Source organism: Artemia franciscana, chromosome 7 (assembly GCF_032884065.1).
Source record: "Artemia franciscana chromosome 7, ASM3288406v1, whole genome shotgun sequence".
Taxonomy (NCBI): Eukaryota; Metazoa; Arthropoda; class Branchiopoda; order Anostraca; family Artemiidae; genus Artemia; species Artemia franciscana.
The window spans coordinates 10986190-11011094 of record NC_088869.1 but is presented as its reverse complement, the minus strand read 5'-3'; the positions used below and the strand labels follow the sequence as shown (position 1 = coordinate 11011094).

At 33.6% G+C, this 24905-nt stretch overlaps 1 long non-coding RNA gene and 3 pseudogenes across 4 annotated transcripts in view; 2 read left to right on the top strand and 2 right to left on the bottom strand.

Moving 5' to 3' along the window:
• The window catches only part of LOC136028842 (uncharacterized), a 98513-nt gene that overhangs the window by 3786 nt on the left and 69822 nt on the right, over positions 1-24905 (bottom strand). For 2 of the 4 annotated variants that reach the window (XR_010617888.1, XR_010617887.1), the window contains one exon: positions 12935-13864. The exons of 1 other annotated variant lie outside the window; for it this stretch is intronic. This is a non-coding gene — a long non-coding RNA (uncharacterized LOC136028842). Of the gene's footprint in view, positions 1-1821; positions 8155-12934; positions 13865-24905 lie in introns of those variants that run through there. One more of the 4 variants, XR_010617890.1, reaches the window with a different exon arrangement.
• Positions 10001-10119, bottom strand: LOC136029757 (5S ribosomal RNA; annotated as a pseudogene).
• LOC136029766 (5S ribosomal RNA) lies at positions 12669-12787 on the top strand (annotated as a pseudogene).
• LOC136029759 (5S ribosomal RNA) lies at positions 22491-22609 on the top strand (annotated as a pseudogene).

Genomic DNA, 24905 nt, shown 5'->3' with positions numbered 1-24905 from the left:
TATAAATCCCAAAGGTACTGACGTAACTGGTTCTATCGGGCTTGCAAGGCCTGTCAAGGCCGAAAATTCCAAGGCTTTAAAGCCTGCCAAGCCCACAGCTAAGAAAACCTTAGTCAAGAAAACAGCCAAACCTACTGCAGTTAAAAAGTCAACTTCAGCCAAATAGGCTACCTAGCCCATGGCTGGTAGCAAACAACCTATAAAAGTTTTCAAGAAACCAACTGTTGCCAAAAAACAGTAGCAGTAAAGAAATCGACACCCAAGCAGGGGCCGTCAGTCAAGAAAGCTCCCGCCAAGAAAGTGGCTTCTAAAAAGTCAGTAGCTAAGAAACCAGCTAAAAAGTAAAGTTTGCAATAACTTATCCTATAGTATCAACATCTCTATTCAGGGTTATCAAAGCAAATGCTCGAAACTTTCTGTTCAGAAAGTTATAATGCTATAAATTTCCGATTTTGACCCTTTACTTTTCCTTTGAATTATAATTCAGCTGTTCTTTAAGCCCAAAAATCCGTCGCATAATATTTACTTTTGTATTCTAGCACTATTGCTGTCTAAAAAAAACCACAGTAAAGACTAGATTTGATGGCTGGCTCATAAGATTCAAACTTGAGATTAAAGTGCTCACATTGATAAATGTACAAATTAATCGCCATAGCCGATACAAACGATATAAAGAGTTTAGACTCTAAAAATGACTGTTGTTGTTGGTATTACTGTCTTATTTAACAATACAACACGTGAATCGCAATCTTTGCAAAAACAAAAAAGAAGAACCACAAATTATCTAGAAATGAGTCGAAAGGCTTCTGATTAGAAATTGTTCGCCCAGATAGAGCGGTTCCCTGAATATACGTTAGAATATACGATACAAAAAGTTTAGACTCTAAAAATGACTGTTGTTGTTTGTATTTTTTTTCTTATTTACCAATACAACACATTTTTGCATGCAAAAACAAAAAAGCACATTCTATGTAAAAAAAAAAAAAACACAGATTACCAAGAAATGACTCGCTAGTTCTCTGAGCAGAAATTGTTTGCCCAGGTAGATCGGTTCCGTGAATATACGTTGGAATATACGATACAAAAAGTTTAGACTCTAAAAATGACTGTTGCTGTTGGTTTTTTTTTCTTATTTAACAATAAATCGCATGAATCACAATCTTTGCAAAGACAAAAATGAAGAACCACAGATTACCTAAAAATGACTCGCTAGGCCTCTGAGCAGACATTTTTCGACCAGGTAGAGCGGTTTCCTGAATATACGTTAGAAGATAGAAGATAGAATACGTTAGAGGTCTTTAATTAAAGTCTGTTGTTTTTGCGGCGCTCTTGAAGGAGCAAGTACATTGGTGTTATTGATTCTACTGAAAGACAAAAGTCTTTGAACTGTACAATGAATTTGAGGCCGAAAACATTTGAAGGGACTTTGAACATAGACATAGAAAATATCAAAGCAATCAAAGCAAATGCTTGAAACTTTCTGTTCAGAAAGTTATAATGCTATAAATTTTCAATTTTGACTCTCTACTTTTCCCTTTCAAGTATAATTCAGCTGTTGTTTGAGGACAAAAATACGTTGTATAATATCTACTTTTGCATTCTAGCGCTATTTCTGTCTAAAAAAAAAAAACAACGAAAAAATAAAAACAACAACCGCATATTGAAGACTAGATTTGACGGCTGGCTCGTAAGGTTCAAGCTTGATAAGGTTCAAGAGTAGCGCCTTCAAGTCTAGGGAGCGGAGGTACCATTCCCGATTAGTCTGAGTGAGGCTAATGAATCATAACTAATAAGATTATATAAATCAAAAATAATAGCAGATTAAAAATTTTTGTTTTAAATCGTGAGAGTTGAGGTGTCATTCCAACTAGAATTATAAATACTAGCACTATTTTACAGTAAAAAAAACACAAATATAAATAGTTTCGCTTAATTTTTTTATTTCAAATCTTCGACAAAAAAGAAAAGGATTGATACAACAGGATTGATCCTTATTTGGATATTATAGTCATTTTTTTCAAAGTAAAATAATATTCTTGGTAACAAACTCGTTTCCTTATTCTAATAGCATCAAGCTGATTACATCTTTTATAAAAAGAAATGAAAACAGAAGAGACTAAGTTGGACATCTTGATTTCCATCTATCGGTAATAAATAACTGCCAACACTTAACTCGCATTTATCTAATGTCTTAGATCAAAAACTAACTTTAAAGTTAGTCTTTGATTCGTCTATGTTCAAAGTCCCTTCAAATGTTTTTGGCCTCAAATTCATTGTACAGTTCAACTACTTTGGTCTTTCAGTAGCACCAATGAACTTGCTCCTTCAAGAGCGCCGCGGAAAAAACTGACTTTAATCAAAGACTTCTAACGTATTCTATCTTCTATCTTCTAACGTATATTCTGGAAACCGCTGTACCAGGGTGAACAATTTCTGCTCAGAGGCCTAGCGAGTCATTTCTAAGTAATCTGTGGTTCTTCTTTTTTGTTTTTGCAAAGATTGCGATTCATGTGTTATATTGTTAAATAAGAAAAAAAAACAACAACAACAGTCATTTTTAGAGTCTAAACTTTTTGTATCGTATATTCTAACGTATATTCTGGGAACCGCTCTACCTGGGCCAACAATTTCTGCTCAGAGACCTAGCAAATCATTTCTAGGTAATCTGTGGTTCTTCTTTTTTGTTTTTGCAAACATTGCAATTCATGTGTTGTATGATTAAATAAGAAAACAATACCAACAACAACAGTCATTTTTAGAGTCTAAACTTTTTGTATCAATCCTTTTCCTTTTTGTCGAAGATTTGAAATAAAAAAATTAAGCGAAACTATTTATAATTGTGTTTTTTTACTGTAAAATAGTACTAGTATTTATAATTCTAGTTGGAATGACACCTCAACTTTCACGATTTAAAACTTTGTTATTTTTAATCTGCTATTATTTTTTATTTATATAATCTTATTAGTTATGATTCATTGGCCTCACTCAGACTAATCGGGAATGGTACCTCCGCTCCCTAAACTTGAAGGCGCTACTCTACCCATTCGGCTATGGCGATATATTTGTCTATTTATCAATGTGAGCACTTTAATATAAAGCTTGAACCTTACGAGCCAGCCGTCAAATCTAGTCTTTAATATGGGGTTGTTGTTTTTATTTTTTAGTTGTTTTTTTTTAGACAGAAATAGCGCTAGAATGCAAAAGTAAATATTATACAACGTATTTTTGGCCTCAAACAACAGCTGAATTATACTTGAAAGGGAAAAGTAGAGAGTCAAAATTGAAAATTTATAGCATTATAACTTTCTCAGAAAGTTATAATGCTTTCGGCCTCAAATTCATTGTACAGTTCAACTACTTTTGTCTTTCAGTAGCATCAATAACACCAATGTACTTGCTCCTTGAAACAGAAAGTTTCAAGCATTTGCTTTGATTGTTTTGATATTTTCTATGTCTATGTTCAAAATCCCTTCAAATGTTTTCGGCCTCAAATTCATTGTACAGTTCAACTACTTTTGTCTTTCAGTAGCATCAATAACACCAATGTACTTGCTCCTTCAAGAGCGCCGCAAAAACAACAGACTTTAATTAAAGACCTCTAACGTATTCTATCTTCTATCTTCTAACGTATATTCAGGAAACCGCTCTACCTGGTCGAAAAATGTCTGCTCAGAGGCCTAGCGAGTCATTTCTAGGTAATCTGTGGTTCTTCATTTTTGTCTTTGCAAAGATTGTGATTCATGCGATGTATTCTTAAATAAGAAAAAAACCAACAGCAACAGTCATTTTTAGAGTCTAAACTTTTTGTATCGTATATTCCAACGTATATTCACGGAACCGATCTACCTGGGCAAACAATTTCTGCTCAGAGAACTAGCGAGTCATTTCTTGGTAATCTATGTTTTTTTTTTTTTTTTACATAGAATGTGTTTTTTTGTTTTTGCATGCAAAAATGTGCTGTATTGGTAAATAAGAAAAAAAAATACAAACAACAACAGTCATTTTTAGAGTCTAAACTTTTTGTATCGTATATTCTAACGTATATTCAGGGAACCGCTCTATCTGGGCGAACAATTTCTAATCAGAGGCCTTTCGACTCATTTCTAGATAATTTGTGGTTCTTCTTTTTTGTTTTTGCAAAGATTGCGATTCACGTGTTGTATTGTTAAATAAGACAGTAATACCAACAACAACAGTCATTTTTAGAGTCTAAACTCTTTATATCGTTTGTATCGGCTATGGCGATTAATTTGTACATTTATCAATGTGAGCACTTTAATCTCAAGTTTGAATCTTATCAGCCAGCCATCAAATCTAGTCTTTACTATGGTTTTTTTTTAGACAGCAATAGTGCTAGAATACAAAAGTAAATATTATGCGACGGATTTTTGAGCTTAAAGAAAAGCTGAATTATGCTTCAAAAGGAAAAGTAAAGGGTCAAAATCGGAAATTTATAGCATTATAACTTTCTGAACAGAAAGTTTCGAGCATTTGCTTTGATAACCCTGAATAGAGTTGTTTGATACTATAGGATAAGTTATTGCAAACTTTACTTTTTAGCTGGTTTCTTAGCTACTAACTTTTTAGAAGCCACTTTCTTGGCGGGAGCTTTCTTGACTGACGGCCCCTGCTTGGGTGTCGATTTCTTTACTGCTACTGTTTTTTGGCAACAGTTGGTTTCTTGAAAACTTTTATAGGTTGTTTGCTACCAGCCATGGGCTAGGTAGCCTATTTGGCTGAAGTTGACTTTTTAACTGCAGTAGGTTTGGCTGTTTTCTTGACTAAGGTTTTCTTAGCTGTGGGCCTGGCAGGCTTTAAAGCCTTGGAATTTTCGGCCTTGACAGGCCTTGCAAGCCTGATAGAACCAGTTACGTCAGTACCTTTGGGATTTATAAAAATTCTATTTGCAAGGCAACGCTTAAAGCTTGCTTAAGATGCATATTTACAACTTTGGCATTATTTCCAACCTGGAAATTGCCCATTATGTATTTGAGAATGGCCTGACGGCTAGGTCCCCCACGTTCTTTCAGGTCAGCAATGGATTTGGTGATCATTTCCTTGTGTTTTGGATGGTTTCCCGGTGCCCTGACCTTTTTATCCCCTTTAGGTTTTGCAGTCTTAGCTGGTTTTGGAGCCTTTGCTTTCTAATCTCTCTTGGCTGGTGAAGCCCTGCTCTGGGTTTCTAGAGATGCTGGTGCCACTTCAGGTTCAATTTCAGACATTTTCAACTCTTCTCTACTTTTCTCTGTCACTGGTGCGACTAAATACTGAATACATGCTTATTTTCAAAGTTGGAAACCACCGTACCCGGGTTTAACATTTTTCTGTGTGCGCGAGCTAAGTAATTTCTGCCGTGCTTGTGTTTGTTTGAAAAGGCTTTATTCCAATTTTTGATTGGGAGGTAAGCTTTTGAGGAACGAAACCTAAACTGAAGGATAGACAGGTCATTTTTCTATAGTTAGACATTTTTTTCATTGCTTCATCCGTGGTAATTTGGCAGCAAAGGGCCAGAGAATAGTGGAAATCTTTCAAAACTAGTGTTCAATGTCAATAAACACCTTTTCGCTAGGAATTTAGATCCACGATTTCCACTTTTTATTTTTTTTTTTAGTGAAATCCAGTACAAGTACTTTCATACAATTTAACATACATGCATGTGTATTTGCAAAATCGCACTGAAATTAATTCCGAGACTCCAACTAAGAATACAGAAGATAAAGCAATAAGAAACGACACCTAAATTTGAGGCTGAACGTGTCAAACTCGTATTCCAATGAAAATGAATTTCATTTTATTGTAATATTATATTTAAAAAGACAAGAATTACGTTGTAAGGTTTCGAGATGCCGAAGGAGGGGGGAGTGGAAACGAATTGTTTTTATTTGTTTTAATCATAGCCTATATAACGGTTCAATGTACATACCACTTAAAACTAAACTATTTGTAACCTGGGGAGTGTCCCTTGCTGGAGTATATTTTTGAGTTTGTTTAATAACAAACAATAGAAATCACAAATTAGCCTAATCGTAAAAAAAAAGTATTTGACACATTTACAATCATTATTTTTATATGAATAAGTAAGTAAGAATGTCTGCCTTTTAGATTTTGGTATTGAAGTCTCTATTAGTGGTAGTACAGAGAGAATATGAGGAGAATAAGAAAGCTTTTAAAAATAAGCATCTTTGAGTTTCTTTTCTTTTTTTTCCTTTTTTATGAGATCCCTTTAGCACGACAGTTTTCAATCAAAGATGAGTAAAAAAACTCGGATGTATTTTTTTCGAAACAAAGGCTTTTATTAATTATAGTGTTGCATTTCAAAGGGCCCAAAATATTGAAACTTTGAGGCTTGTATGTCAAATTTGGACATCTGAAAGTTTAATATTCGTTTTACACAACAAAGGAATTGCTTTAAACTAGAAAAATGTTCCTTTCTACAGTACATTTTCAAGTTTTGTTTAAAAAAACATCATTATAAATCTTAAATAAATAAATTAAAAAAAACCGCAACAAATTATTACTATATAATCAAAAATAAACTCAATTTTATAGGTTCCTGGCGTCTTGTATTTTAAAAGACCAACAACAGCGTTGGAACAAACTAATATGCTCAATGCTTAGCATTGAAATGCAAAAAAGAAAAGCATTGAAATGAATACCAGCTAAAATTCGATTTGCTGTTATTTTTCGACCTCTAAATTAAAGACAGCTGGATGCCTTTTGCTGTAGTTTGAAACTCATGATTTTTTGCTTCATTCTCAGAGTCAGTTTACAAGGAAATTCATTTGCTAGCTAAAATTTTGCCAACTTTTCATACTTGTTTATTCACTGCAACTGCGGCGAGCCAGTCTTCTGAGTAGCTGGCTTTGTGATACCCTGGACATTGTCACAAAGAACTTTGCGATGACGTATTGCGCCTCCTTTTCCAATCCCTTTTCCAAGCCCTTTTCCTCCTTTTACTCTTCCTGTCATATTAAATTTAGTGGAGTCGTCAACAGCTGTAAAGTTTTGTCAAACTAAGAAATTTCCTTCATAGTCAGTTCAATTTAAATTATTAAAGTCTTTCCCGTCAAAATGTGACTCTATCGCTCGGCTGGTGCTCTGTATAGATATAGCCACTAGGTATTGATTCGTTTATTCATTCTTTTAAGTGTTGCCAGATGTAGCATAATTATGCGGAACGTAGCATAATTAGGAACCAAAAGCATCCAAGCATAATCCTCCTTAAGATAGCACAATCGTAGCATAATTTAAGACAATGTAGAACAACTCATAAAGTCACATCAATAAAACGAACACCAAATATGGTTTATTAATATAAGATGGTTATGGTTATCAATCAAGATGGTTATAATTTTTCGACCAAACTAAAGTAAAATTTTCTACACAGTGTTTAGGTGTCTAGTTTTCTACATTACCGCAGCGACACAAACGATCAAGCGCTTCCCGCACGGTGATCCTTTTATGAAATCCCTTCAGTTTGTTAATCCCAAGATGGCCCTGGGAACTGAAAGAACCATTATTCCGTCACTAGGTGTCATAGTGAACCTATTTCCAAGCGTCATGCAAAAAGTCACAGATATTGACTCCCAGCGGCGCAAGCAGCCACATGCTTTTAGTGACTCTGAAAAGATGGACGTGAGAAAAATTACTACAGACTTGATGCATAGAAAAATGCTCGAAATGAGAAACTTTACCGACGAAAGAGTTTTCCAGATCTAGCAGAACTTGCCGAGAGGGTGCACTCCCTACCACGTTCGAACGCAGCCTCAGAAAGAATTTTTTCTTGTGTCAGTGATGTCAAGACAAAAAAAAAACGGAATAGGTTGAAGAAAGAATGATAGAAAGAAATAATAAAAAAGGAAAGAATATTGAAGCCGTGTTAGTCATAATATCATGACTAAGAACAAAAGATACAGTTTGCTATAAGTATGTCCCTAAAGACAATCAGATCAAGCTCCATAATACTGAGAACCTCTACGTAGCCATTCCACCCCCTGGTCAAGAAGTCAAATCCGGAAGCGAAGATGAAGAAGATCATTGAATTTGAACCACGTTTTTTCTTCTATTTTCAATGTATCTGAATTAAAATTTTGATGATGTTGTAAGACACTATGGTTTTCAAATATCGTCAACTGCTTCGAGAAGAAAGACGACCTGCAAAAAAAGACGAAAAACGTGAGCCAAATTGGGCCAAGAAACGGAGATCAGCACCGCCAGTGTGGACTGTAAACTCTAAAGCCGTATTCTTTACTTTACTTTACAGAACCTTTATCAAGATAGGACAGAGTTCGACTTGTCTTAACTGATCTGAGGTGTCATTCCAACTAGACTTATAAATACTAGAACTATTTTACAGTAAAACAACATAAATATAAAAAGTTTCGCTTAATTTTTTTTTTCAAATCTTCGACAAAAAAGAAAAGGTTTGATACAAAAAGTTTAGACTCTAAAAATGACTGTTGTTGTTGGTATTTGTTTCTTATCTAACAATACAATACATGAATCGCAATCTTTGCAAAAACAAAAAAGAAGAACCACAGATTACTTATGAAATGACTCGCTAGGCCTCTGAGCAGAAATTGTTCGCCCAGCTAGAGCAGTTCCCTGAATTTACGTTAGAATATATGATACAAAAAGTTTAGACTCTAAAAATGACCTTTATTGTTGGTATTTTTTTCTTATTTAACAATACAACACATGAATCGCAATCTTTGCAAAAACAAAAAAAAGAACCATAGATTACCTAGAAATGACTCGCTAGGCCACTGAGAAGAAATTGTTCGCCCAGGTAGAGCGGTACCGTGAATATACGTTAGAATATACGATACAAAAAGTTTAGACTCTAAAAATGACTGTTGTTGTTGGTATTGTTTTCTTATTTAACAATACAAGACATGAATCGCAATCTTTGCAAAAACAAAACAGAAGAGCGACAGATTACCTAGAAATGACTCAGTAGGCCTGAGCAGAAATTGTTTGCCCAGGCAGAGCGGTTTCCTGAATATACGTTAGATGATAGAAGATAGAATATGTTAGAAGTCTTTGATTAAAGTCAGTTGTTTTCGCGGCGCTCTTGAAGGAGCAAGTACGTTGGTGTTATTGATGCTACTGAAAGACAAAAGTAGTTGAACTGTACAATGAAGTTGAGGCCGAAAGCATTTGAAGGGACTTTGAACATAGACCAATCAAAGACTAACTTTAAAGTCAGTTTGTGATCTAAGACAATTGCTTAGGCGGTGCTATTGAAGGAACAAGTAGACTTTTGCTATAGATGCGATTGAAAGACCAAGGCAATTTGAACTGTACAATGGGTTGGGTCTGACAACATATGAAGAGGATTTGGATATGGACAAATCAAAGACTAATTTTAAAGTAAGTTTTTGATTTAAGTCAGCTATTTATGCGGCGCTATTGAAGGAACAAGCAGAATTGTGGTGTAGATGCAATTGAAAGACATATGTATTTGAACTGTCCAATGGAGTTGAGCCCGAAAATACATGAAAGCGATTTGGACATAAATGCAGAGCTCGATCAGATTTTATCATAAATTGCTGGTAAAGTGCCCCCAATGGAATAAATCGAATGACACGCTATCTTTTTGGAAATCAGAAATGAGTATGAGTCCACTGTTGTTTTGACTTAGCTGATGAGCCAATAAATAAAGTAAAAAATTGTGACTTGTGACAAAAGTGAAAAGTGACATTATAAGCCCCCAGTATATTTGACCGATCAAGGCGATGCCCCATGGACTGAAGAATCAATTCTGGCATAAGAGAATTAATCATTTAAAATTCTATGTTTCTTGGTGGCTTTCAGCTTGATTTAATTGCCAGAATGGTCAACTAAAATATCAACTAAAAGGCTTAGATAAATGTGAGTCAAGTTTTAGCATTTATTTATTACCGAGAGATGGAAATCAAGGAAATGTCCAGCTATATATATATATATATATATATATATATATATATATATATATATATATATATATATATATAAAAGAAGCCAACAGCACCCGGTGTTCCCAAGCGGTCACCCATCCAAGTACTAACCGGGCCTGACGTTGTGTGATTTCCAGGATCTGAAGAGACTGGGTACTTTCAACGTGGTATGACCGTTGGCTGAGAAATTTTGTAACAAAATGATTGTTGAACTACATACTGAAAAGAAATAAAATGCCTAGTTTAGAGTCATGAACCAAGGTAATTAGTAGACAAATATTTAAAAAGAATCAAAATATGTTTATTAATTCTTTTTCTTAAAAAAAACCTTTATTCCTTCTGAAAAAAATGGAAAGCCCCCCAAAATAGTTCTACCTTTGAGATGACTACCCTATGGCTTCCTAGGCTAGTTTAGATCAGTTGAATTAGAGGGTCTTTGAAACTTTATTAGTTTTAAAAAAATAGTTTAGCCTCAAATCTATATTTTTAATTTTGTTGGGGTATAATTTAAGGATTTTCAAGGAAAATATCTCCCCAGCCTCTGGTAAATTCTTTTCCTTTGTTACTGTCTTTCTCTTGGCATGTTCTGCGTAGGTGACAGCATCACGAATAACATTTTCGAGAAAAGCTTTAAGAACACCTCTGGTTTCCTCGTAAATTAGGCCAGATATACGTTTTACACCACCGTGGCGAGCCAGTCTTCTGATAACTGGCTTTGCGATACCCTGGATATTTTAACGAAGAACTTTGCGATGATGTTCTGTGCCTCCTTTTCCAAGCCTCTTTCCTCCTTTTCCTCTTCCTGTCGTATTAAATTCAGTGGAGTCGTCAACAGCTGTAAAGTTTTTGCCAAACTAAGAAATTTCCTTCAAAGCCCGCTCAATTTATATTATTAAAGTCTTTCCCGTCAAAATGTAACTCTGTCGCGCGGCTTGCGCACTGTATAGATATAATAAAGACCAAACTAAAGTAAAATTTTCTGCACAGCGTTTAGGTGTTTAGGTTTCTACATTACTGCAGCGACACAGACACTCAAGCGCTTCCCGCACGGTGATCCTTTTCTGAAGTCCCTTTAGTTTGTTAATCCCAAGATGGCCCTGGGAACTGAAAGAACCAGTATTCCGTCACTAGATGTCGTAGTGAACTGAGCATTTGAAATAAGGTGTTAGCCCTTAAAAGGGCTATTTGAGAGGGTTCGGCTGATTGAGCACAAATAGTCGGGAGAGATCCCCTTATTTGGAGCTTGTGTATTTTGTTACAGCTTTAGTGTCTTCACTAACAGCGTGCTTGGCAAGTTCTCCGGGTAGTAGCAGCATCACAGAAGTTTGAAATTCTCTGATAGTGATGGTGGACCTCTTTCTGTAGTGAGCTAGACGAGAGGCTTCCGCAGCAATCCTTTCAAAGATGTCATTGACAAAGCTGTTCATGATGATCATTGCCTTTCTAGAAACACCAGTGTCGGGATGCACTTGCTTAAGATCTTTGTAAATGTAAAAGGCCTAGCTTTCCTTCCTCTTTCGTTTCCTTTTCTTATCAGTTTTACTGATATTTTTCTACGCCTTACCAGCTTTCTTTGCTGAAGTTTTTGGAGCCATGGTTAAAAGATGCCTTAACGAAATCCAATTGTCAAATGAATAGCTTTTACAAATTTTGACCCGTTTATATACCAACTACAGTTCGCGCACAATTCTTTTGTCAGAGGAACTCAGTTCGCCGGCTGGAGTATAAATTATTTTTGCTTTCAAGAAGAGGCATCATTTTCAATTTGTTTGTGATCAAGAAGAGTCCGAGTGAATTCTGTAACTTAGAAACCACATCAGGAAGAGGAAAAGGTGGAAAAGTGAAGGGAAACGCAAAGTGCCGTTCAAACAGGGCAGGTCTCCAATTCCCAGTGGGAAGGATCCACCGTATTCTGAGAAAGGGCAAATATGCAGAGGGAGTTGGTACAGGGGCACCCGTTTACCTTGCAGCGGTGATGGTGTATTCATGAGCTTAATGGTAATGCTACACGAGAAAAAAAAAACTTGTTTCATTCCTCGTCACCTTCAGCTAGCCAATAGAGACGATGAAGAACTGAACAAGCTATTGTCGGGGGTTACCATTGCCCAAGGAGGCGTTTTGCCAAATATTCAAGCATTCGTTCTACCAAAGAAGACTGAAAATTCGGCAAAGGCCTAAATGAATCTAATTTTAGCTTCAAGACCTACCATAAATTAACCAACGGCCCTTTTCAGGGTTACAAATTCATTGAATCACTCTATAGCATCTTACCACTCCCGGAATGGAAAAACCTATGAAATTAAGGATGCTGAATTTGAAAAGTAAAACTTTCATATTTATCTATTAACAAAGGACACGAATTTACCGGAGGCTGGGGAGATATTTTCCTTAAAATTCCTTAAATTATACCCTAACAAAATCTAAATATATATTTGAAGCTAAACTATTTTGTTACAATTAATAAAGTTTCAAAGACCCTCTAATTCGACTGATCCAAATTAGGGTAGGAAGCCATAGGGTAGTCTTCTCAAAGATAGAAACATTTTGGGGGGCTTGTCATTTTTTTTTCAGAAGGAATAAAGGTTTGTTTTAAGAAAAAGAATTAATAAACGTATTTTAATTCTTTTTAAATATTTGTCTATTAAAATCCTTGGTTCATGACTCTAAAACTAGGCATTTTATTTCTTTTCAGTCTGTAGACAAACAATCATTTTGTTACAAAATTTCTCAGCCAACGGCCATACCACGTTGAAAGTACCCAGTCTCTTCAGATCCTGCAAATCACCCAACGTCGGGCCCGGTCAATACTTGGATGAGTGACCGCCTGGGAACACCGGGTGCTGTTGGCATCTTTCTTTTATATATATATATATATATATATATATATATATATATATATATATATATATATATATATATATATATATATATATATATATATATATATGTGTGTAATCGAAGCGGTTGACGACATTTGAAAACAATAGTGTCTTACATCATCATCAAAATTTTACTTCAGATACATTAACAATAGAAGGAAAAAACGCGGTTCATATTCAATGATCTTCTTCATCTTCTTTATCGGATTTGACTTCTTGACCAGGGGGTGGGATGGCTATGTAGAGATTCTCGGTATTATGGAGCTTGATCTGATTGTATGTAGGGACATATTTGCAGCGAACTGTATCTTATGTTCTTAGTCGTGATTTTGTGACCAACACGGCTTCAATATTCTTTCTTTCTTTCTTATTTCTTTCAATCATTCTTTTTTCAACTGATTCCGAGTCATCAACAGCTGTAAAGTTTTTGTCAAACTAAGAAATTTCCTTCAAAGCCCACTCCATTTATATTAATAAAATCCATCTCGTGAAAATGAGACTCTGTCGCGCGCGCGGCTGGCGCTCCGTATAGATATAGCCACTAGGTATTGATTCGTTTGTTCATTATTTTCAGTGTTGTCAGATGTATTATAATTATGCGGAACGTAGCATAATTAGGAACCAAAAGCATCCAAGCATAATCCTCCTTAAGAGAGCAAAATCGTAGCATAATTTAAGACGATGTAGAACAACACATAAAGTCAACTCAATAAAACGAACTAAAAAGATGGTTTATCAATTTAAGATGGTTATGGTTATCAATCAACATGGTTATAATTTTTCGACCAAACTAAAGTAAAATTTTCTGCACAGTGTTTAGGTGTCTAGATTTCTACATTACCACGGCGAAACAGACGCTCAAGTGCTTCCCGTACGGTGATCCTTTTATGAAGTCCCTTCAGTTTATTAATCCCAAGATGACCCTTGGAAGTGAAAGAACCAGTATTCCGTCACTAGGTGTCGAAGTGAACCGATTTCCAAGTATCATGCAAAAATTCACAGATATTGACTCCCAGTGGCACAAGCTGCCACATGCTTTTAGTGACTCTGAAAAGAAAGATATGAGAAAAATTACTACAGACTTGATTTGGAGAAAAACGCCCGAAATGAGAAACTTTACCGACGAAAGAGTTTTCGAGATCTGGCAGAACTTGTCGAGAGGGTGCCTTCCCTACCACCTTCGAAATCAGGCTCAAAAAGAATTTTTTTCTTGGGTAAGTGATGTCAAGACAAAAAAAAGCGGAGTAGGTTGAAGACAGAATGATTGAAAGAAATAAGAAAGAAAGAAATAATATTGAAGCTGTGTCGGTCACAAAATCACGACTAAGAACAAAAGAAACCGTTTGCTACAAATATGCCCCTACAGACAATCAGATCAAGCTCCATAATACCGAGAACCTCTACATAGCGAAATCCGAAAGCGAAGATGAAGAAGATCATTGAAATGAACCACGTTTTTTCCTTCTATTTTTAATGTATCTGAAGTAAAATTTCGATGATGATGTAAGACGCTATGGTTTACAAATGTCGTCATCCTCTTCTAGATGGAAGACGACCTGCGAAAAAAGACGAAAAACGTGAACCAAATTGGGCCAAGGAACGGAGATCAGCACGAACGGTTTGGACTGTAAAGTCTAATGCCGTATTCTTTACTTTACTTTACAGAACCTTTATTAACATAAGAAAGAATTCGACTCGTCTTAACTGATCAAATTTTTCGTGAAACCTGGGAAAATATAGAAGTGTAGCATAAATCTGTCCAAAAAAGCATATTTTTGGGCTCAAGAAAGCATGATCCTCTCCGTCTAATCTGGCAACACTGATTCTTTTAAAGAGAGGCAAACTATCAACATGGCTAGGACAAAACAAACTGCAAGAAAATCAACGGGCGGAAAGGCACCTAGAAAGCAGCTTGCGACCAAGGCAGCATGTAAGTCGGCTCCTGCTACCGCAGGGGTGAAAAAACCACACAGATACAGGCCTGCAACCGTAGCCCTGAGAGAAATTCGTCGCTTTCAAAAGAGTACCGAACTGTTAATAAGGAAATTGCCCTTTCGGAGACTTGTGCGAGAGATTGCCCAGGATTTCAAAACTGACTTGAGGGTCCAGATTTCGGCTGTGATGGCCTTACAAGAAGCCAGCGAGGCGTATTTAGTAGGATTTTGAGGATACCAACTTGTGTGTCATTCACGCCAAAAGGATGACCATCATGCCGAAAGATATTCAATTTGCCCGTCGTATCCGTGGCGAGAGAGCTTAAGTTCCCTAGTTCACCGCAATAGCATCTTAACCAACGGCCCTTTCAAGGGCCACTAGATGGATTAAACAAACAGGCGAAATTACGTTAAACAGCGTAGTGTACGGTGAAAAAAAAGGTATGACTCAAAGAGGCATAATTATTTCAAAATTAAATTATAAGATTCGACGCGGGATTAAACAAGATCCAAACTATCTAATGAAAAGCGAAAGACACCGAAAGCCAATTTCTGCCAGTCTAATAAATCCCAAAATACCCCCCGAAAAATAGACTCATTTTTATACAATCCTAATAAGTGGGTTAATTCCTGATTTGCCTTTTTTTTAAGTTGAAAGCTGAGTTTAAATAGAAATGAGTGATGTATTGCTCGCTGCCAAATTTGGGTTTAGTTTGAACCCTGAATTCAAAATATTGAAAAAGAAAATTCTCATGCGAAATCTCATATTTTTCAAGTTTCAATGTTCTCGTGTTTTCTCATGTTTTTTGGCTATGATAATGTGTTTGACAATTTCGAAGAAGAAGCCCTCAAGAAGAGTCTAAGTGAATTCCGTAACCTAGAAATAATGTCAGGAAGAGAAAAAGGTGGAAAAGTTAAGGGAAAGGCAAAAGTCCCTTTCAAACAGGGCATGTTTCCAATTCTCAGTGGGAAGGATCCACCGTCTTCTGAGAAAGGGCAAATATGTACAGCGAGAAAATGCCGGGGCACACGTTTACCTTGCAGCGGTGATGGAGTATTGATGAGCTTGCTGGTAATACTGCACGAGATAACGAAAAACTCGTATCATTCCTCGTCACCTAAAGCTAGCCATTAGAAACGATGAAGAACTGCTTAAGCTACAATCGGGGGTTACCATTACCCAAGGAGGCGTTTTTCCAAATATTCAAGCAGTCCTTCTACCAAAGATGACTGAAAAACCGGCAAAGGCCTAAATGAATCTAATTTTAGTTCCAAGACCTTCCCTAAATTAACCAACAGCCCTTTTCAGCGCTACAAATTCATTGAATAACTCTATAGCATCTAACCACTCCCGGAATGGAAAAGGCTATGAAATTAAGGATGCTCTTAGTGAAAAGGAAAACTTTCACATTTATCTAGTAACAAAGGACACGAATTTACCGGAGGCTGGGGAGATATTTTCCTTAAAAATCCTTAAATTATACCCCAAACAAAATCCAAATATATATTTGAGGCTAAATTATTTTGTTACAATTAATAAGGTTTCAAAGACCCTCTAATTCGACTGGTCTAAACTAGCCTATCAGGCCATAGGGTAGTCATCTCAAAGGTAAAAACATTTTGGGGGGCTTGTCATTTTTTTCTGAAGGAATGAAGGTTTGTTTTAAGAAAAAGAATTAATAAACAAATTTGGATTCTTTTTAAATATTTGTCTACTAAAAACCTTTGTTCATGACTCTAAGACTAGGCATTTTATTTCTTTTCAGTTTGTAGACCAACAATCTTTTTTTACAAAACTTCTCAGCCAACGGCCATACCACGTTGAAAGTACCTCGTCAGTTGCTGGAAATCACACAACGTCGGACCGGTCAGTGCTTGGATGTTTGACCGCCTGGGAACACCGGGTGCTGTTGGCATCTTTTTTTGTATATATCATGAAAAGAGAAATCACCAATGCAACAGCACAAACACACAAAAAAAGAAAGACAGAAGGAGAAAAGTAAGACTGTTTTCCTAAATTAGTGATTAATATAGACCAGCACTTGAATGAGGCCCTAACCCTACTCATCCATACAATCACATAGGTCAAACAGCATAGCCATAGACCATCAACCATAAAGAATAATCCATGGAGAGGCAGTCATGTCGTCAATAAGTATAAGTCGTCATTTACCAAACAATAAAAAAAAATAATAAAGACAAATAATTCAGAGGCAACAACCCAACACAAGGGCTCATCAGGAGAATACACTGGCCTATTTAGGGTTTCACCACTTTAAAGTCTCTACCCAGCCAAGTGTTGTGGCTACCACAGAATATCCATGGCATCCCCTTGTCAGGTATCACCCCCAAAATACATGCCTATGACAGAAAAAAACAGCAAATGTAAAACAACCAATTAACACCAAAACAAGCTTAACCTCTTAATATATCCCTCTTTTTAACAAACGTAGGTAAACTAAATATAAAAATTTTTACCAAATCACAAATATTAACACATTGCAAAAAACCTGAATGAACTAAACAATTATAGAATTCATCTTTACCATGTGGCTAATTTTAAAAAAAATCCGCTCAATTAGAAACACAATTCAAAATAAATGGCGCTGCGACAACATTTCTCGAACCTCCGAAATTAGTTGAAAATTTCTTTAAGTATTTCTAGATAATTCTTTTGATATTTATTTAAAAGTTCGTTATAATGAAAACTAAATTTTTTAAATTGCCAAGTTAATTTATTTGCAGAAAAACCTCTTGATATCAATTTTTGGCTTAAGATTTTACATCTATTTTTAAAATTAATATAATTACTACAAATCCTTGCATAACGAGGTAACTGTGAGAAAAACGCTGAATATGTGATATTTGAGTGTATATTACTTTCAGGGAATGGGAAACTAATCACTTCAAAATCAAAATCATCCGTTTTATTATACATTTTAAAACTTAATTTATTATTATCACAAATATTAATATTTAAATCTAAGAAATGATTTTCATGACCAGCGTCATGACTAGGCTCAAGAATAAGCTCTGATGTATGTATATTTTTAGAAATATCAATGAAATCCTTAAAATTTAAGACCAAAATATCATCTAAATATCTTTTATTATTTGACAAAACAAGCTTATCCTTTTAATATATCCCTCTTTTTAACAACAATAGGTAAACTAAATATAATAAATTTTACCAAATCACAAATAATAACACATTGCAAAAAACATGAATTCACTAAACAATTATAGAATCCATCTTTACCATGTGGCTAATTTTTAAAAAAATCCGCTCAATTAGAAACACAATTTAAAATAAATGGCGCTGCAACAACATTCTCGAACCTCCGAAATTAGTTGAAAATTTCTTTAAGTATTTCTAGATAATTCTTTTGATATTTACTTAAAAGTTCGTTTTAATGAAAACTAAATTTTTTAAATTGCCAAGTTAATTTTTTTGCAAAAACTTCTTAATATCAATTTTTGGCTTAAGATTTTACATCTATTTTTAAAATCAATATAATTACTACAAATCCTTGCATAACGAAGTAACTGTGAGAAAAACGCTGAATATGTGATATTTGAGTGTAGCTTTCACGGAATGGGAAACTAATCACTTCAAAATCAAAATCATCCGTTTTATTATACATTTTAAAACTTAATTTATTATTATCACAAATATTAATATTTCAATCTAAGAAATGATCTTCATGACCAGCGCCATGACTAGGTTCAAGAATAAGCTCTTATGGATATATATTTTTAGAAATATCAATGAAATCCTTACAATTTAAGACCAAAATATCATCTAAATATCTTTTATTATTTGACAAAACATGTTTTAAATTAATTGGATTATTCTTATCCATCATATATTTATATTAGAGTTGACTTAAAAACAAGTCAGCTATAAATGGGCTGGCATTCCCCCCCCCCCCGTGGGAATTCCCACAATTTGCTTGTACAAATCACCACCAAATCTTATATAAGTATTGTATAAAACAAATTCTAATAACTCAAAAATCATATCCAAGCTGTAACATCTCAAGTTAACTGTAGTATTAAAGCAATTTGTCCATATTGCTTTTTATTATAAGTGTCTATTTATAAGAACCTTTTACTAGATAAGAGGAAAGATTTCTTGATAACAGTTTTTGAATTATCAAACACTATATTAAGTGATAAATTAGTATACATTGTCGCAAAATCGAAAGACTCAATTCTTTTAGCTGAAACCATTGTTAAAGAATCTATCACCTGCAGTGAATTATTAACACTCCAATATGGATTAAAATTCGAAAATTTTTTAATACCAGAACAATAGGTTTTAAGTTTATTTACCATTTCCTTTAAAATTAAAGCGAGTTCAGTAGCAGCAATGCGTGGTGGACATTTAGCTGCTCCAGTAATAAACCGTGGTTTAGGGGGATTCTTATGAAAATTTACAGTCCAATATAGGAAAGGGAACTATTTATCATTGTCATTTATTTTAATATTAAAATTTTTAAAAAGTATTTCTTCAGTCTTTTCAATTAAATTCTCATTCTATATATTTACCTTTTCGTAAACAATAGCTGTGCATAACTCCCTTTTTAAGATATCACAATACAACTTCTGACAAATTATGGCAAAATTATTATTAGCTTTATCCACTGGCACAATTACAAATTCATTCTTTAGATTAGCAATTGCTTGTTTAATCTTCGCATTATAAAATAATGATTTAGTGTTACTATTTCTTAAGTTAGAATATATTTTATTTCTTATTCTACTAATAATCAAATTCTTCCAACTTTGAAAACTCTCTTTATTTTTATTCTCTTTCTTACACCACTTATCGATAAATAAATCAAAATCATTTTCCAAGCCATCAAGACCACTCGATGGTTTCAGATGATGAGAAAGACGGAAATTAGCCCCTTTATTCATTATAATTTGAAGATCATCTTGCTTTATTATTGACAAGTCCCCTGTTATAAAATGTTTGTAAGTAGGATTTACAAATGGGCCAAGTTGCCTACAGTTACAAACCGGTTTCCAATTTATATCACTATCTGATCTTTTTAGTATTAAATTATAATTAAAAATAATTTGCCCAATGGTTTTTGAAAATTTATAAGTTAAAACTGGACTATCATTATAGTTCAAATTACTAGGATGGGCCTGTTTCACATGCCACTGATTTAAAATTTCTGGTAAATTAATATCTTCAATCTTTTTACAAGTAAAATTAATAGGTAAATATAATCTGTTATCCTTATTACTAATCTTATCGAACTTTTTCTTTTTTGAAATAAATATCGTTTTAGTTAGAATGCAAATTGTATCACATATTACTTTAAAATTATAATCAAGAGCTGTATTATTCTTAACAATCCAGAAAAGTTTGATTAAATTCCTCTTGGATAAATTATTTAGACATTTTATTACAGAAATCATTTCCTAGATTCAAGTAGTTGGCATAGATCTATAGAAAGCATATGTACATCTAATTCATTTTTTCTATTATTTTTCCTATGTCCTCTCGATCGTTTTTTACGTTTAGTAGGACAAGTAAAAGAAGGATGGTCCATAAAACCATCAATACATTTAACAACAACATGAGACATGTCACCATATATTGCTACACGATCTTTTAGCCCAAAAGGATAAGCTGTACCAAGAATATGGATCCAGAAATCCTCCTGTTTACGTAGTCTATTATTCTTCACTTCTTTATTTAAATTTTCTAATTTTAAATTTTCCAAAATTGTGACAGTTATATCTGATAAGGAACATTTACCTTTATTACAATGTTAAACTAGATAGTTATTAGTTTTTTCATTATTAACTGTTGTCTTATGTCCAGAAAATCTTTTATATATATATATTATTAGTTGTTTCCCCCGCATATTGTAGGCAGCATTTATTACATTCTAATAGGTAAATTACATTGATTGTTCTACAGTTAACATTACCACGTAACTTGCATGCAGAATTTTCATTATACAATGTACTCTTAACAGAAGTCCGTGGGACAAAATGATCTTGGCAAAGAAAACAAAGACTCTTACACTTACTAACTTTCAAAAAATCGTTCCGATTTCCGAGGCTAATATTTGTGTTTTGTTGCATAAAAACTTATTGAAAATAAATCCAAAACAAACCAAAATCCAAATCAACATCCAACAATCAAAGTCCAAAAAACATGCCAAGGTCAATAGGTCAATAGGTCAATAAATACACAAACAAAAACATGAAAGACCATGAAATTTGCATAAGTGCCATCTCACCAATAATTAACAATATCAGGTTAAAAACCTGGACCAGGGTAAAGGTCTGTCGGGGAGAAAACTAAAAAAAATTTCTACACCAGCACTGGATCCAACCTGGAATAATATCATGAAAAGAGAAATCACCAATGCAACAGCACAAACACAAAAAAAAGAGAGACAGAAGGGAGAAAAGGAAGACTGTTTTCCTAAATTAGTGATTAATATAGACCAGAATTTGAATGAGGCCTTAACCCTACTCATCCACATAATCACATAGGTCAAACAGCATAGCCATACACAATCAACCATAAAGAATAATCCATGGCCGGGCAGTAATGTCGTCAATAAGTATAAGTCGTCATTTACCAAACAATAGAAAACATAATAAAGACAAATAATTCAGAGGCAGCAACCCAACACAAGGGCTCATCAGGAGAATACACTGGCCTATATAGAGTTTCGCCAATTTAAATTCTCTACCCAGCCAAGTGTTCCAAGTGTTGTTGCTACCAGAGAATATCCATGGCATCCCCGTGTCAGGTATCACCCCCAAAATACATACCTATGAAAGAAAAAAACCAGCAAATGTAAAACAACCAAGTAACACCAAAACAAGCTTAACCTGTTAATATATCCCTCTTTTTAACAAACGTAGGTAAACTAAATATAAAAATTTTTACCAAATCACAAATATTAACACATTGCAAAAAACCTGAATGAACTAAACAATTATAGAATTCATCTTTACCATGTGGCTAATTTTAAAACAAATCCGCTCAATTAGAAACACAATTCAAAATAAATGGCGCTGCAACAACATTTCTCGAACCTCCGAAATTAGTTGAAAATTTCTTTAAGTATTTCTAGATAATTCTTTTGATATTTATTTAAAAGTTCGTTATAATGAAAACTAAATTTTTTAAATTGCCAAGTTAATTTATTTGCAGAAAAACCTCTTGATATCAATTTTTTGCTTAAGATTTTACATTTATTCTTAAAATCAATATAATTACTACAAATCCTTGCATAACAAAGTAACTGTGATAAAAACGCTGAATATGTGATATTTGAGTGTATATTACTTTCAGGGAAAGGGAAACTAATTACTTCAAAATCAAAATCATCCGTTTTATTATGCATTTTAAAACTTAATTTATTATTATCACAAATATTAATATTTAAATCTAAGAAATGATCTTCATGACCAGTGCCATGACTAGGTTCAAGAATAAGCTCTGATGGATATATGTTTTTAGAAATATCAATGAAATCCTTAAAATTTAAGACCAAAATATCATCTAAATATCTTTTATTATTTGACAAAACATGTTTTAAATTATTTGGATTATTGTTATCCATCATATATTTATTTTTTAGTTGACTTAAAAACAAGTCAGCTATAAATGGGCTGGCATTCCCCCCCCCCCCCCATGGGAATTCCAACAATTTGCTTGTACAAATCACCACCAAATCTTATATAAGTATTTCGCAGCCAACGGCCATACCACGTTGAAAGTACCCAATCTCGTCAGATCCTGGAAATCACACAACGTCGGGCCCGGTCAGTACTTGGATGGGTGACCGCCTGTGAACACCGGGTGCTGTTGGTATCTTATATATATATATATATATATATATATATATATATATATATATATATATATATATATATATATATATATATATATATATATATATATATATATATATATGTATATATATATATATATATATACGTATATATATATATATATATATATATATATATATATATATATATATATATATATATATATATATATATATATATATATATATATATATATATATATATATATACATATATCTTGAAAAGAGAAATCACCAATGCAACAGCACAAACACACACACAAAAAAAAGAGAGACAGAAAGAGAAAAGGAAGACTGTTTTCCTAAATTAGTGATTAATATAGACCAGCACTTGAATGAGGCCTTAACCCTACTCATCCATACAATCACATAGGTCAAACAGCATAGCCACACACAATCAACCATAAAGAATAATCCATGGACAGGCAGTCATGTCGTCAATAAGTATAAGTCGTCATTTACCAAACAATAAAAAAAAATAATAAAGACAAATAATTCAGAGGCAACAACCCAACACAAGGCCTCATCAGGAGAATACACTGGCCTATAGGGTTTCGCCACTTTAAATTCTCTACCCAGCCAAGTGTTGTGGCTACCACAGAATATCCATGGCATCACCGTGTCAGGTATCACCCCCAAAATACATGCCTATGAAAGAAAAAAAAACAGCAGCAAATGTAAAACAACCAAGTAACACCAAAACAAACTTATCCTGTTAATATATCCCTCTTTTTAGCAACAATAGGTAAACTAAATATAATAAATTTTACCAAATCACAAATATTAACACATTACAAAAAACCGGAATGAACTAAACAATTATAGAATTCACATTTACCATGTGGCTAATTTTTAAAAAAATCCGCTAAATTAGAAACACAATTCAAAATAGATGGCGCTGCAACATCATTTCTAGAACCTCCGAAATTAGTTGAAAATTTCTTTAAGTATTTCTAGATGATTCTTTTGATATTTATTTAAAAGTTCGTTATAATGAAAACTAAATTTTTTAAATTGCCAAGTTAATTTATTTGCAGAAAAACCTCTTGATATCATTTTTTGGCTTAAGATTTTACATCTATTTTCAAAATCAACATAATTACTACAAATCCTTGTATAACGAAGTAACTGTGAGAAAAACGCTGAATATGTGATATTTGAGTGTATATTACTTTCAGGGAATGGGAAACTAATCACTTCAAAATCAAAATCATCCGTTTTATTATACATTTTAAAACTTAATTTATTATTATCACAAATATTAATATTTAAATCTAAGAAATGATCTTCATGACCAGCGCCATGACTAGGTTCAAGAATAAGCTCTGATGGATATATATTTTTAGTAATATCAATGAAATCTTTACAATTTAAGACCAAAATATCATCTAAATATCTTATATTATTTGACAAAACATGTTTTAAATTATTTGGATTTTTCTTATCCATCATATATTTATATTCTAGTTGACTTAAAAACAAGTCAGCTATAAATGGACTTGCATTCCCCCCCAATTAATTCCCACAATTTGCTTGTACAAATCACCACCAAATCTTATATAAGTATTGTATAAAACAAATTCTAATAACTCAAAAATCATATCCAAGCTGTAACATCTCAAGTTAACTGTAGTATTAAAGCAATTTGTCCATATAGCTTTTTTATTATAAGTGTCTATTTTTAAGAATCATTTACTAGATAAGAGGAAAGATTTCTTGATAACAGTTTATAAATTATCAAACACTACATTAAGTGATAAATTAGTATACGTTGTCGTAAAATCGAAAGACTCAATTCTTTTAGCTGAAACCATTGTTAAAGAATCTATCACCTGCAGTGAATTATTAACACTCCAATATGAATTAAAATTCGAAAAATTTTAATACCAGAACAATAGGTTATAAGTTTATAGGTTTACAATTTCATTTAAAATTAAAGAGAGGTCAGTAGCAGCAATGCGGGTTGGACATTTAGCTGCTCTAGCAATAAACCGTTGTTTAGGGGGATTCTTATGAAATTTTACAGCCCAATATAGGAAAGGCAACTTTTTATCATTGTCATTTATTTTAATATTAAAATTATTAAAAAGTGTTTCTTCAGTCTTTTCAATTAAATTCTCATCCTCTATATTTACCTTTTCGTAAACATTAGTTGTGCATAACTCCCTTTTTAAGATATCACAATACAGCTTCTGACAAATTATGGCGAAATTATTATTAGCTTAATCCACTGGCAAAATTACAAATTCATTCTTTAGATTAGCAATTGCTTGTTTA